The sequence below is a fragment of the Heterocephalus glaber genome, unplaced genomic scaffold (genome assembly GCF_053883595.1).
Source record: "Heterocephalus glaber isolate CG9 unplaced genomic scaffold, H.glaber_assembly_v1.0 deba00001579, whole genome shotgun sequence".
Taxonomy (NCBI): Eukaryota; Metazoa; Chordata; class Mammalia; order Rodentia; family Bathyergidae; genus Heterocephalus; species Heterocephalus glaber.
The window spans coordinates 639771-654275 of record NW_028258360.1 but is presented as its reverse complement, the minus strand read 5'-3'; the positions used below and the strand labels follow the sequence as shown (position 1 = coordinate 654275).

At 48.1% G+C, this 14505-nt stretch overlaps 1 protein-coding gene and 1 long non-coding RNA gene across 6 annotated transcripts in view; one reads left to right on the top strand and one right to left on the bottom strand.

Annotated features, from left to right (window-relative positions):
* The window catches only part of LOC147823456 (uncharacterized), a 99464-nt gene extending 91176 nt beyond the window's left edge, over positions 1–8288 (top strand). Inside the window, exon 2 of the long non-coding RNA XR_015443770.1 lies at positions 1301–8288. This is a non-coding gene — a long non-coding RNA (uncharacterized LOC147823456). The remainder of the gene's footprint in view (positions 1–1300) is intronic.
* Clybl (citramalyl-CoA lyase) overlaps positions 1–14505 on the bottom strand; it is a 225499-nt gene that overhangs the window by 42425 nt on the left and 168569 nt on the right. The window lies entirely within an intron of this gene.

Below are 14505 nucleotides of genomic sequence, written 5' to 3'. Positions count from 1 at the left end.
AATGAGCAGCCATGCTGTGGTTCTAGACATGCACCGATGACAGCCCTGTCACCTGTCCCCACTTGAGCAGTTTTAGAATGATGCTCATGACATGTTTTGGCGACTGACTTCCTGTAGCCCTCAAGCCAGCTTGAGGTACAAGGCTGAAAATGGATCCCAACTGTCTCCTCATGCAAAGAGCAAGAACTGATTTTTTTTCTTTTAAATGCAAAAGGCTTTTCACTTCTGTGGAGGAGAACGACTGTCTCCCTGCCCATCACTAAATTTTGGTGGTGAGCTTGGCCTCTCCAGGCTGTGGAAGGTAAGATTTGAACGTGGGCCCACACTGGAGCTGGAAGATTCCTATCTGCAGGACAGTTGCTTCAACAACAATTGGCCAAGGTGTTGACACAAAGAATGTGGAGGTTATAAAAGTGTACAGATAGAAGGATACACTTCTGGGCTGGGGATTTAGCTCAGTGGTTCCGCCTCCTGACTCGCAAACTCAAGGTCCCTGGTATCAAAAAAAAAAAAAAGTACATCAGAAGGATATGCTTCTAACCACAGGGCACAAGCAGCCTTGCCATGAAGCGAAGCCAACTAACAGTAACTTCCAAGGACTACAGGATGAAGTCCTTGATTTCCTGTTGTCCCAAGCAGGCCTTAGCCTGTGTGGCCAGGCAGCACCCCACATGGACTCTTTAGATTTGCTAGAGCACAAATGAGTCTTCCTGCAGCCAGGACAGAACTCAGGTCATGCAGTAAGCTGTGTGTGGCAGGAAAAGGGGACAGAGATAGATCCTGCAGGTGTGTGAAAAGGGATAACAATTCTCAAAAACCCCTTTTAAAGTAGATGAGGCTCTAAAACTAAAAAGGAATAAAAAGAGACCCCCACAAAATATTGCCAGTTTGGACAGGTGTGATGGTGCATGTCTGTAATCCCAGCACTCTAGGAGGCTGAAGCAGGAGGATCTTAAGTTCCAGCCCAGCCTGGGCAACTTAGTGACTTAGCAAGATTCTGTCTCAAAGTGGAAAAATAAAAATTTAAAAAGGGCTGGGGATGTAGTTCAGTGCAAAGGCCATGGGTTCAATTCCCAGTACCACAATACACACACAAAGAAAGAAAGAAGGAAAGAAAGAAAGAAAACTACTACTAGTTGGTTCTATCTTCACATATTCTGATTACTGCTATTCAAATCTACACTCATGATCTCATTTTATAGTAGCTGACCGTTAAAAAAATATATTTGTTTTTGTTTGTCTTACTTCCTAATTATTTCCCAAAGAAAACTGTAACTAAAAAAGTCTCTGTTTCTTTTAGGTGGCAAATCTATCAGTCTCTTAAAGGATGGTACTTTCCCACTCTGTTCATCTATTTCACTTCTAAAATGAACCAGGAAAAGCAAACAATATAAGGTGGAAAACTTGAAGAATGGAGGACGATGAAGGGCACCAGGACACTGTATCGTTTAAAAAGCAAATTGGGAAGTGCTCAGGGAGCATGGTTTGGTAGGGGCAGCTCTGAGGTCCAAGGGGACAGGAGGCAGCCAGTTGTGGTGGAGGAGGCGGCTGCACGCATCGTGTCCCGGCACCCACCGGTCCTGGCCCTCGTCCTCTGGTGCGAATTGCCCCCTGGAGTGCCGTGGCTGGCGCCACGTTAGATTCCCCCTGCCTTGCCCACCTTTTCCCTTTGGCAGCTCTTCATGTCAACTCCACTCCTTCACTGACGCCAACCAGGTGCACTGCAAGACTACTTGGATTTTTCTTTCCTCTCTCTGCGCCCAGTAAATTTTCACAGTGCGTTTAACGTGAGAACAAGCAGGTTCAGTTCCTGTGTGGCGAGCCAGATGCCCAGCAGCACAGAGGACTTGGGTTTCCAGGGCAGAGGCCCAGCCTTGCCAGACCCTGCAAAGGCTCCCGGCAGAGCTGGCCTGGAACGGCACCAGATGTACTGCAGCGGAACAGATGTGTGGATGCTCGCTGCTTCCCTATGCGGGTGTCAAAGCGAACCTGCACCCTCCAGCAGTATGAAGACGGGGCCTCTGGGGCTGGCCGTCCTGCCCGGAGAGGCAGCTGGACATGCAGGGAGTGGAAGGAATGCTGCCCCACGTCCCAACGCGTGTGGGGGCCTCAGGAGCATTAAGGTCCTTCCTACCAGTGCCCTGTTAACCCTGAGTCACAGCACAGAGTGGCAAGGAAAACCAGGATTTTTTTCTTTACTACACAAAGAGGATATGCAAAAAGTGGAAGTATAAAGAAAATGTAAAACTCTTTGAATCTGGCCTTTGCTGTACACCTAGTCAATTGCTAGACTATGCCTGAAACCTTGGTGGGCAATGACTTTGTTGACATCCAGCTGCTGCTTGAGGGGGATTTCAGGGCAGAAGCCAAGCTTTGCAGCTATCCGTGGAGAGCCCAGAGGGGAGAAAGGCCTGTCCCCGCAAAATGGCAAGATTAGTGAGCCTTGGAAGAAGACAGGGCCAAACCAGAGGCCCAAGTCACCCCACAGTGCCAGTGGCAACTTAACACCTAGCGCTGTGTGGTCAGTTGACCGGAAGGACAAGGGGGTCCCAACCGCGCCCAACGCCAATGGCCTTGGTGAGAAACGCATCAGTGCTCCCTGACTTAAGATGAGTTCCACCTGTGATGACCCCGTCATCCATTAGAATGTCCCATGTCAAACCCCAGCCTGCCGAACACGCCAGCTTAGCTGCAAAGCACACTGCAGTCTCGCTGCCCTCACGACAGTGCTGAGCGGAGCCAGCACAGGTCCTGCTGCCCACAGCTGCTGAAGGACAGAAAGGTCAGACTTGGCAGGAGGCTCCACAGCTTGCCTCCGGTTCAGATGGGCAGAACTCACACCTCAGGACTCGTCTTTGTGTGTGTTCATTTTTGTTTTGTTTGAGACAGGGTCTCATTATGTAGCTCAGGCTGGCTTCGAGCTCAGTCCTGCTGCCCCAGCCTCCCAAGCATGAGCTGCCACAGCTAGCTAGGATTCCAATCTGCGCCTTTGACCTTGGGGATGGGTGCTTTCCCCAGGAGACTTAATGAACAGCTTAGTTTCCTCCTTGAACTTGCTCAGCTCAGATTCCGTGGCTGGGTCAGGAGCCCTCACAGATGCAGGAGTCCCATTCTACATGCCGCCTGCCACCTGTCTTTTGCATTCAGCGACAGGCAGCAACATTCCTCTTCATGTAGGCATGTCCTACGCAAACACTTGCAACATCTGCAGAGTCCTCTGTTGTGTGGGTATGTCATCATCTACCTCAGCAAGCCCCAAAGGATCAAGATTTCAATTTCCGAGCCAGGGATTTAGCTCAGTGGTTTTGCCGCCTGCTGTGCAAGAGCAAGGACTGAGTTCGATCCCCAGTACAAAAAAAAAAAAAAGATTCCAATTTCCCCTGTTTTTTTGCTATTAATCAATTCATTTCATTCAAGAGCTAAATTTACTGAAAATGCTTTATGCCCAAGCTGCTAGTTTAGGTATGGAGAGAACAACTCCCTGCGTATATGGAACTTACACTGCAGCCAGGCTAACAGCTGATAAACCAAGAACCCTTACAGGCTGTGAAGAGGCTAGCAAGAGGACGGAGTAGGTGGCAGGTCAGGAGGGGCGGCGGGACGCTTGAGGTGGTAGCGGAACAGCTTCTGTGAAGGTAAGCGAGCTGCCTCAGTACTTGAATGACTAAATGAAGCCATGACAAATATCCCATAACAGTCACCTTAGCGCCTTTGTCCAATTACCTGCGCACTCGGGTTCCCAAGGACCGGCCATGGGGCTCCAATGCTCACAGCCTCCCTCCAACCCAGCAGGTCTCGCTTCAAGTCCCCCTGTTCTCTGGGATGGCCAGCAAAAGCAACAGGATGGTCTCTTAACAGCACCGTGCCTCAGTTTCCTCATTTGAAAGATGGTGGTAACAGCCGTGCTTGACTCAGAGTACACCAGATTCTAGATTTAAAAGGACATGTGCGCGTTTAAGTTTTTAAAGGGATGTACAAACTTTAAAGGGATGTTAAACTCCCACCTGCTGGCGCCCACCCTCTTGGGTTTGGTTCTGTGGTTACAATGACTTGGCCCAGTCTTCAGAAGCCCCAGTGTGGAGAACTTTGACCACACAGAGGACAGGGAACATAGCTCAGGGCTCTGAGGTCCCTGGTCCTCAGTGAAAGGAAAGCCCCAGGGAGCAGTCTCTCAGAACTCAGGAGGGTACCCAGGGCCAGTCCACTCACAGACAGAGGGAGCTGGCTTCCCACGGATGGGCTGCAGGGTATGCTACCCCAAAATATGGCTCCTTCGCATGCGAGAGCAGCAGAAGCAGGAAGTCACCCTCACTTTCCCCCCTTCTTCCCGGAACCAGGCACAGGGCTTTGTTCTGGCACGGCCCTTCCTATGCCCCGAGGAGAGGAACATCCACATCCCCCAAGATACCGGTGTCAAGAAGGAGCTGAACCCACAGGCCTGGCCAAGCTCCCCGTTTGTTCTTGTTGGGTCAGAGCCCTGTCTCTGACTTGTGCAGGACCGACTGCTCTGCACCAAACCAAGTATGAAAACCACCCCATTCCCCTTGTTTCTCTGGGGCTTTGTCCTAAGGCTCCCACATCACAGAAAACTAACCAAATATGTAATTATTTATACACATAAATTCAAAGAACAGAGACTCTACCATCTTCCAAGCATACCAAAGAAGCATCAACAGGTAAAAAAGCACTCGCATTGAGGAACTTCAAAACAGTTGACAAAAATATCAAGTGGAAACTGACACTTGTAATTTAAAAGCATATCTCACTTATGGTTAAGAGGCTATATATGTACCTCTTTTAGTATTTAGCAAGTTATATCTTCACTCTTCTTAGTGATGTTTGTTCTGCTTGATTTGATAGGTTTGGGTGGGCTTGAACACGGATGTTTTTAAAGGCTCCCTGGGCAACTGATGACAGCCACAGCTGAGAACTCTACCCTACAGGGTTCAAATGGCCCACAGGACAAGCAGCCCCCAGTGCTCAGGTGACAAAAGCTGCTGGGGAAGAGGAAGCCAACAGCCCCTCGAGCATGTGCCATACATCCTCAAGCAGCATCTTAGTCGTCGCGCAAAACCTCACCAGCGCGCTCCGCTTTACTGCGCTTTTCTACCTGTGACACTGTTGGCAAATCCCGCTGCTGAGGTAACTGGCCATCGTGATGATTTCAGCTCTTGGCTGGTGATGAATGTACTGGAGGGAAGACTCGCATAACAGCTGAGCAGGAAGAGCACCACAGAGGGAGACCAGGGACGCTTGTCCCGCATTTTACAGCTACACAAATAAAGAACTGCAAAAATGAGATCACCGCCATCTTGGAAGAATTAGTTCACTGGCAGTGCTTTCTGACCTAAAGAAAACATGTAATCCTTATAAGAAAGCAAGCGCGCACACACACACACACACATTTTAACAGCTACCTGTGATCCAATGCACTGTGACACCATCTGGCATGCTGGAGCCGGTCCATACATCCATACACAACCCATGGCCACCACTCCCAAGTCCCAACTTCCCGCCTTTGTCCTCCTGATCAATAGTCTCTCAACCCCATGGAGTCCACACACCTCCGTTTATCGACTTTTTCCTGGCCCAACCTTTTCAACAACTGCCCTGGAATTTCTGGAATGTTAGCAGTTCCCTCACATCAGCAGCCACTGCCTGGAACTCCGTCCATTCTCTTGGAGCTGGGGCTTGGCCCTGTCCTACTCACTCTCCCATGGGAGGAAGGCCACATTCCCCTGCATGGAGGCCCAGCCCGGAGGGAGGCCTCCTCCTCGTACATGTCCCTGTCCCCCAGCACCCCTGACCATCCCTTCCCTGATGGGAGTCCATGCCACCCGGTCATGTCACTTTTCAAGTCCCCACCGCACTCATCAATGGAAATGTCTCCCAACTCCTGCAAATGGACTCCATCTCATGCCCTAGGCCAGTGATGATGAATCTTTTAGAGCTTTCAATGATACAGATAGCCCACTGCGGCATGCAGGCCATGCCGTAGGTTCACCACCACTGCCCTAGGCATTGCCAACACCCACCGTGATACCTTGGGCATACTCGGGACTCGCTTTTTACGAAATTGCTTTATCCCTAGATTCTCAAACCCTGAAACCACCCCCTCTGATGCTGCCTCCTCAGTTGCCCCCTGGTCCTTGTCCTTTAGTTGCCCTACGCCTATCCCCAAAGCCCTGGCCCCAGGGAAGTGGGCTCATTCTCACCCTCTACCCCCCGACCTGGATTTCACTGTTAACTGTTCCAGCTGACCCTGTCAGCGTGTCCTCAATTCTTGCTCCTCTTTAATTTTCTTTTCCTCCTGCCTTGGTCTGGGTTTGGTTTGCTGGAAGTTAGACTACATTCCCCATTCACTCCTTGTTCAATGACTCAACTATGTCAGGCCCTGCCCTAGGTCCTGGGGATATAAAGATGTACCCTTGTCCCAGGGACGAAAAATGCAGAAAGGGCGATGCCGGGGGACGTAGGTGCAGCAGGACAGAGGTCACTAGTGGCTGACAGGGTTGTGTCAGAACCGCTACTGGCCCTCAGCCTCTGGATTCCTGAGAGAGAAATCAAGTTCATAGGTGTGAGCTGCTGTGGCCCTGGGTCTTTTGTCGTAGCAGCTAACCCCATACGAGACACAGGAGAAGGGCTCATGGGGCACATGTGGAGGCGGGCCACAGTGACACAGAGCTTGTCACGGGGATGAACGGTGCAGCGATGTGAAGACAGGCTTGGGCTCTTGATGCTCAGCAGGCTCTTTACCCACTTGGAAAATTTCCTTTCTCACTCTTCTGTGTTCGTGCTAGGAGGGAGAGGTGTGTTCCGACAATGGCGGGGAACAACAGGAAGAACATATGCGTGTGTGTGTGTGGGTGTGGGTGTGGGTGTGGGTGTGTGTCTGGTTCTGTTTTAGACGCATCTGTGCAGGGCTTCTCTCTTGAGCATCAAACTCCAAACCAGGCCTGGGTGTAGCTCAGTGCTACAGCACTTGCCTACCATGCACAAAGCCCTCAGTTTGATCCCCAGCACTGCAAAAACAAAATAGAATAAATTCGAAACCCACAGAACAATAAGACAGAGGTTCGCTCATTTTCAGTTCTTTCCCATAAATTGGTAGGAAGATGAGTTGACTATTTCCACACTACTGAGCTCTTGAGACAACGCAAAGATTCTAGTATAGTGGAACGTTTAGGGATTACTTGATTTTTCTTTCCCTTGAAACAATAAGAACTAGTGAAATAAATACATATTAATGAATAACATGCAATAATATTTTAAGATCTATTAAGCCTTGCCATTAACACGCATTGATTATGTAACAGATTCTTTGGGAGGTTTTCTTTCCCTCTCCCCCTCCTTCCCTGTTTTCTCTCCCTTCCCTCTTTTTCTCTTTCCCTTTCTTTCTTCCTTCCTTCTCTCCCTTCCTTCCTTCTTTCCACCCTTCCTTCCTTTTTATAATTTTTAATGGGTTCTTTGAGGGTTTTTCTCTTTTTTTCTTTCCCTCCCTCCTTTTCTTCTTCCCTTCCCCTCCCTCCCCTTTCCTGTTTCCCTCCCTTTCTCCCTTCCTTCCTTCCTTCCTTCAACAGATTTGCAACAATTCTAAATTCAGTTGGCCTCTGCTGGTGGTCTGTGGAGCTGCTACTGATGTTTTGCTCCCACCTAGGAGCAAAAGGGTTATCATGACCCCTCAGCTCCTCATTCAAGGGGTCAGAGGGCAGCTTGGCCTGTCCAGCTAAGGCAATGCTCCCTTGGAGTATAACTTCAGGACTAGAGAAGTCTGTTTGACAATAAAATCCCTTTTCAGGGAATATTTTCAGTTTTCAGGTAAATCTGAGCTCCATACTTCGTCCAGGTGGGTATTCTCTGGGTATCCATCCTGGTCAGTCCTCACCATCCCCTGACATGACTGCCTGTGTGTTGGTTTCTTCGACCTGGCAAGCATTCTCTAGGTATTTAATTGATGTTTGTTGAATCAAGCTGAAGAAGAAGAAAAAGAAGTAGATGCAAGGCAAGTGGGTCTGCAATGGGCCCTTTGGAGAGCTCCTGTGAAGCGTGGAAGGAGAGGACAGAAGCACAGCTCGGGCTGGTACCTTGGAGGAGGAGGACCCCGGGAAGCTTCTAGGGTAATCCTGTGCAAGGCAACTGCTTTTGCAGTTTTCCTAATGGAACTCAACCATCAAAGCAAAGTTGCTCAGATGTTGAAATTGGATTGTGAAAAACAAACAAGTACACAATGTGCTGTTATTTAAAAATCACCCATTTGGAAAGAAATAAATCCAATATTGTTACTAACACTAAGCTGTTCATCCTCAATTGTGAGCAAGTAAATTGGTGAACATCATACATATTCGGAAACTGAAATGAAGGCTTCTGTTGATGTATTGAGACAGAGCTCTGAGAGCAGGCCAACAAATTCTGGCCAGAAGACCAGAGTTGACTATTTGATGAATGCATAACCAAACAGTAGAATTTTATTGATACTATTGCTCATTGAAGCTGATATACCCCAAAATGGTGAGGTTAATTAAGAATGCACATCAGCCTGGCGCGGTGGTGCACGCCTATAATCCCAGCCCACTGGGAGGCTGAGCCAGCAGGATTGCAAATTCAAGCCCAGACTGAGCAACTGAACAAGACAACAAAATCCTGCCCCCCCACCCCGGCAAAAAAAATGACCAGCATGTAGCTCAATTGGAGATTCCTGGGTTCGTCCAGGACCACAAGAAAAAAATGAAGCTATTTTGCTGATAGTGATGTGTTTCCTTATATAAAAAAAAAACCCCAAATTTAAGAAAATGGTGGTTTATTCAGAAGATGGCTATTATGTGAGAAAAAAAAAAATCCTTCAAAAATCTCTTCAAAAGAGCTGGGGATTTAGCTCAGTGGTTTCGCCGCCTGCTGCGCAAGCGCAAGGACCCGAGTTCGATCCCTGGTACCAAAAAAAAAGTTCCAAAAAAAAAAAAAAATCTCTTCAAAAGAGATCTAATATTCCCATTTAATTCTATGAGTAAGACCAACCAGGATGTCCGCAGGGAAGGAGATGAAGGAGGCCCCATTGATGAGCTCTTGAAATACACTCCCCTGAGGTGTGTTCATTTCCTAGAGCTACCTCAACAGCACCACAAACTTGGCCACATACAGCAACAGAAGTGGACACCCCTACAGTTCTGGAGACCAGAGATTTGAGGCTGAGCTATCAGCGAGGCTGTGCTCCCACTCTGGAGACCCCTTCTGTGGCTCCTGGCAGTCTTTGTGGCCACATCAGCCCAATCTCCGCCTCAGTGGCTTCCCCTCTGTGTCCCTTTTTGTTTGGAGACGGGGTCTCACTGTGAGTTTAGCTTGGCCTTGACCTTGCTGAGTTGCCCAGGCTTGGCTCCCACTTGTGGTCCTCCTGCCTCAGCCTCCCAGAGTGCTGGAATTACAGGCCTGTGCCACCATGCCTCGCTTCTATGTGTCTCTTATAAGAGCATTTATTTGGTTTAGGGTACAGATGGATAATCTATGATGGTCTCATCTGCAGGTCCTTAACTACAACTGTAAACACTCTCTTTCCAGTTCATGTCACACCCTCAGATTCTGGGGAAAAGGACAAGGACCTGTCTCAACCCACCCCAGCAATATACCTCATGAAGAGCAGAATGGACAGTTCCTTAAAGGAGCTATTAGCTATCACAGTATGATAATATGGCCAAGTTTTCCTTTTCCACCTTTCCCTTTCCTCCCTGCTCATGTAGAGCAACAGTTCCTGGACCACTGAAATCTTTGACAAGATCTCTAGGGGTGTCACTGTGTTCCTGTACACAAGACTTGGGACTGTCACAGACACCCAGGGTAGGTGAGCTGGACAGATCTTAGAAGTTACTCGGGGCAGCCCTAAGCTCACACCTGACTCCTCTGCAATGTTCCTAGCCCCAGGGGCACTCACAGCTGCTCAAAGGCCTTGAAGGTGATCCTTTGCTCATGGAGAGCTCCAACACTACATTGCATATCCTGGTGCTGACTGGAGGCACAGCTAGCCTCCTCATCTTTCTACAAATCCGTGCCTGTATCAGTCACCTTCCACACTGCTGGACTATAATACCAATAGCCACAACTTTTTTTTTTTTTTTTGGTACCGGGGATCAAACTTGAGACCTTGTGCTTTTGAGGCAGGCGGTGGAACCACTGAGCTAAATCCCTGGCCCCCAATAGCCACAATTTAAAAGAGGAGAGATTTAATTTGGCTCATGGTTTCATGAGATTCAGTCCATGGTAAGCTGGTTCCAAGTCAGACATATCATGGTGGAAGAGCATGATGGACAAAGCTGCTTAGTCCCTGGTAGCAGGGAAGCACAGCAGGGCAACAGTGCCAACAGGGAAGGGGCCAGGAACCCTATATAGTACTCGAGGTCACATCTCCATGACCCACTGAGACACACCCAGAAGTGTGCTTTACTAAGCCCTTTGGTAGCTCACAAGCCAATCAAGTTGACACTTTCATTTAACTCCCACAGAGCCTACTCTTTCCCATTCTGCTGCTCACTTCTGCTGGAAGAGCACTAACCAGGGGAAGAGGAAGATGACACTTCGGTACCACTGTCTTTGGAGCATGTGCTTGGAGTGCTTCTTTCCACTGAAGTGCTGCCTCTTCCATGGAGGACTAGTGGATATCTTTCACAACTCAGAGAATGCATTTTTACATGGTTTGCAAAGATGCAGAATCCTAAAATCAATGTTAGGGCTAAAGCCTGCTCGGCAATTATCTAGGCATTTTAGAAACAAGGAGACCAAAAGGCTCAGAGAGGTTACAAACAACTAAGGTCACTTGACACACTGGGGCCTGAGTCAGGGCCAGGATATAAAGTCTGCTGATGCCCATCCCAGTACCTGCTCACTACATCACACGTGGGAGGGACTGGGACACAAAGCCTGCTCCTATCGCACTTGACATGGCCTCTGTGGTGTCACTCCATGCCATCATGAACCCAATGATGACAGCCAACGGTATCTGCTGAGTGTGTGCTCCGGGCAGACAAGCTCTTTGCATTCACAGAGCTTGCACACTCATGTGGGTAATGATCACGTGGCACACAAAAGGCTCTGAGGCTCTGATCAGCTGTCACATCCAGGAGGTGATTGGGAAGAAAGTCACCTGAAGGGCTTGAAGCAGTGCCCATTGTCATCATTTGAATCAAAAGGACTTCATCTAGAAAATGATTCTCTTTACTTCCTTTCTAGTGTGCAACTCTAAAATTAAACAGGAACCCAAGGTCAGCAATGATAGCCACAGTAACAAAGCTGTTTTTATCAAAGCTCATCATAGTCTATAAAATAAAGTGTCCCTCTGGGAAGAGTAAAGTCACTCATTGGCTAGTCATAGATGAGAGCAACATTTTATGGTCGGCACAGTGAGAGAAAAGGATCCAGATGGCGGATCCTTTTGGCATGGACTTATCTGCTCCTGCTGTCTGTTTCTTCCCCGTGTTAATTTCTCTTGCATCAGAACTATCACGGAAGTCTGCTTATTTCCAGGAAGACAAAAAGCAGAAAAGTTTTCTTCTGTTAGGTTCCGACCTTCCTCCTTTGACAGCAGTAGGGTGTTCTATTCCCCAGAGGAGGTGACTAAAACGCCCTGGGTCCTGGGTCTTTGGCGAAAAAATCTCGAGGCTCTGTCCCCTGAATGAGTCAAGACAATCCCTTTCTCGTGAACAGAAAAGGGCCTTGGCTTTTGTGGGCCACGTTACCTGGGCCAGACCTGACACCTGATGAAGATTCAGAATTTATTTTAAAACAGGTTTTGGCATGTTGGATGGAGCATGTTGTATTATTTCTGGCTGCAGAGTGAGTCCCGTGGGCTTGCCGCCCTGTCTTCTTGCATGAGGAATCCCTGCCAATCCAGGATCTGTGAACTGCTTCTGCCAGCCAATCTCTAATTTAGCATATGTACAAAGCCAATTTTTGGACACCATGATGGAGCCTGGCACCTCTGCAGCCCTCCATATTTGCAACGCTCACAGCGAAATAATGAGGAACTAGCAAGATAGAAAAAAAATCCGACATGAAAAGGCTTTCTAAATTTGCAGATAATTCGTCTATGTATTATATATGTATGTGTCTCCCTCCTGCTTTTCCAACATAAACTTCCCCCATGCCTTTCCTTGTAGTTATTTCATTTAGATTTTCAATCTGCGATGCACTTAGTAAAAGCCAACACTGACGAAGATAAAACCCTGCTCCCCACTGAGAACGTCTGATTTTTAAAATGTAGAAATGCTGCTCTTTACAAAATAGGACATTTCCCTTTTAATTAGCTTCAATATACACCCAAATAATTTGCAACGTGGAAATGATACCATTTTAGAGTACTTAACAATAATTCCCACGCATGCAAAACCAATTTGATGAGAGGCCCAAGCTAGTGAAACCTTCAGTTTTGGGATAAATTGGGCTGCTTCTGAGGGGACAGCTGTCACCAGCACAGGAAAACTCACCTGACCCCCAGTCCTTTGTCACGATCTCCACTGACAAAACCTGAGTCTGAGGTGTGTCTGGTGGAATATTTGGAAACAAATGCAACCTGAATATCCAACATGCCCATCCATCTTAGATGAAAATAGGGATCTCTCTGTCTCCCTCCCTTCTATAGATGTTTCTGCCAATCAACTAGTTTTTTAAAAGAAAATAAGTTGTTTAAAAGAAAATAAGTAGCCGTAGAAGCTCCATGGTGTTGTTTCATGCTGTCTTTGAAAACAAACACATTTATTGCCTTTATACATCTGCCATATGCTGGTCCTGAGTCCCCAAAGGGGCATCTTCCAGGAGGGGCATTTTGATATTTCTCTGGGTGCAAATGAAATAAAATCTCTCAATTAAATTGGGGAGGGGGTGACTGCAATTTTCTTTTTTTTCTTTTCTTTTTGGTGCCGGGGATCAAACTCAGGACCTTGCACTTACGACGAGGTAGGCCGCGGAACCACTGAGCTAAATCCTCAGCAACTGCAATTTTCTGATGTCTGTGTCTTCCAATGCACAGATTTGTGACAGTGGCCAATTTTTTGGCTACTTTGGTAAGTGAGATCGCTGGTGAGGGATGGACGGGCCTTCCCAAAACATACTCGATGCTTGCATTTAGGGCTTCTGCCGGCAGAAAGTGAGAATCTGAACCTTGTATGCAGAGCTGTAAATATTTCAGGAACGAGGCTGCTGGTGAGTTCGTATGGCATGCAGAAGCTGGGCTTGACTGCAGGCCGGTGTGGCTCCCCAGGTGGCAGGGCCTGAATGCGGGCGTCTCGGTTGGCAGGGGGTGAAGTGCAGGCCTCTAGTCGCCTGAGTGGCCCCTGGGCTGATTAGCGACAGGGCTGACAGGCTCCTGAGGGGAGGGCCTGTCCGGTTTCTTCCCACAGTGGGGATGACGGCTGTGCACAGGGTCTCAAGGCAGACATGGGGGCGTCTCTGTGTGCTGCTGGTGGAGCTGCTCAGAGCTGCTCATCAACAGGCCCGCACTGGTGGACTCTGAGGCTGTTAGGGATGTCTGACCGCGTGGGTGGTGCCGGGTTCCTCCCACCCCTGGGGGCTCCACCCAAGCCAGCCGGGCAAGGACAGAGCACTGGGGATGGAGAGCAGGATCCATATGTGCCTATGAAGCAGTTGAGGACAACTGAAGAGGCTCACACGTCACCCCTCAGGAACTGCTTCAGACTGAAGGCTGCGGTCAAGGCCTCAGGAACCTGGGCCCGACCTGTCTGCCTAGGGACGGGTGGAGGTGAGGGGTTTGTGACATTTGTGATTCACAGAGCGACTAGAACATATGCAAAGATGCCAGAAATTGCCCTAAAAATAAAAACATAACTCCTTAAACAGGGAGGAATTTGTCACTCACGAGAGATCGAGGAACCAAGAATTATGAGATAATTGTTTTTTCAAATGTAGCCTAAAAGGAAAGACAGGGTCATTGTAATAGAAAGCTTAGAACTTGAGCTCCGCTGCCGCAGCACCCTGAGACAATCCTCAGCTTGATGGTCTAATGAGATTCCATACTGACAGTTATACAAGACAACCAAGACAAGTACTGGATTAGAATGCAGGTGTTTTGTTTTGTTTTCATTTCTGAAACAGAGTATCACCATGTAGTTCATTCAGTTCAGGCTGGTCTTGAATTCACTGTATAGCCCAGGCTGGCCTTGAACTTGCAGGAATCCTCCTGCTTTAGCCTCCCGAGTGCTGGGATTACAGGGATGTCCTACCATGCCTGGCAGAATGTAGATATTTTGAACTCCAGACTTTTAATGAAGTAAAATTATCAATAAAGACAAAAAAAAAATATGTACTTCAGTTTTTCTTTTTTTTGGTACCAGAGATCGAACTCAGGACCTTGTGCTTGGGAGGCAGGCACTGGAACCACTGAGCTAAATCCCCAGCCCTGTACTTCAGTTTTAACAAAGCTTAGAGTTCAAGATCAGATTAGGAGAAGTAAAAAAATCAGCCAGATTATAATTTGGAATTCAGTTACAAGGTTTGTGATTCCAGTCATGC